Source organism: Octodon degus, unplaced genomic scaffold (assembly GCF_000260255.1).
Source record: "Octodon degus isolate 3935 unplaced genomic scaffold, OctDeg1.0 scaffold00083, whole genome shotgun sequence".
Classification (NCBI taxonomy): Eukaryota; Metazoa; Chordata; class Mammalia; order Rodentia; family Octodontidae; genus Octodon; species Octodon degus.
The window spans coordinates 6,583,284-6,584,104 of NW_004524659.1; positions in this window are offsets into that span (position 1 = coordinate 6,583,284).

Consider the following 821-nt stretch of genomic DNA (forward strand, 5'->3'; position numbering starts at 1 on the left):
GGTGGGATGTTAACATAGAATTCCAGAATGACAAGAAAAACTGTTAGCTTGGGGGAGGTGAAGAAGGAAAAAAAAAATCAAATCCTCAGAAAAGCTTCCCAACAATGGGAAGAAAGAAATCAGAGGTTGAATGTTTCCACATCTTGGAAAAAGCATGTAGGAAATTTAGGAAAGTACTGTCTTCTGATTTGCCTGACTCACCCCGCGAGATTCAACGTAGCCATTTATTTCTCTGTCACTTAGTAGTTTCCAGCTGACCTATGCTAATCTGATACAGACAGGTATTATGAAAATGAAATGAGGGCCAGCCAAATAGCTCAGCGGATTAAAGTGCCTGCAAGTGGGTGCAGGGGCCCGGGGGTTCGATCCCCGCACTTGCTGTGTGGCCCCATCTCCATGGCACACTGAGATGGCGAATGAGACTGGGCGTGGTGGTGCAGCCTGTAATCCCAGCTCTTGGGAGGCTGTAAAGAGGAGGATCACTACGAGTCCAATCTAGTAGTAAGATGCTGAACACCCGTAGACCCTTCCCTAAAATACAAAATTAAAAAAAAGAAAGAAAATGGAATGCACAATGCACAAATAAGTGCACTGGGACTGTAAAGTGAACATGCTTATCCATTTGTTTTTATTTTTAATATTTTTGGTACCTGGAATTGATGAATATGCATAAAGTCCCCCCAACACTGCTGAGCCTCTCTGTCTTCTGGGCACATTGCTTCCCTTCCCTTCCCTTCCCTTCCCTTCCCTTCCCTTCCTTTTCCTTCCCCCTCCCCTCCCCTTCCCTCCCCTTCCCTCCCCTTCCCTTCCCTCCCCTTCCT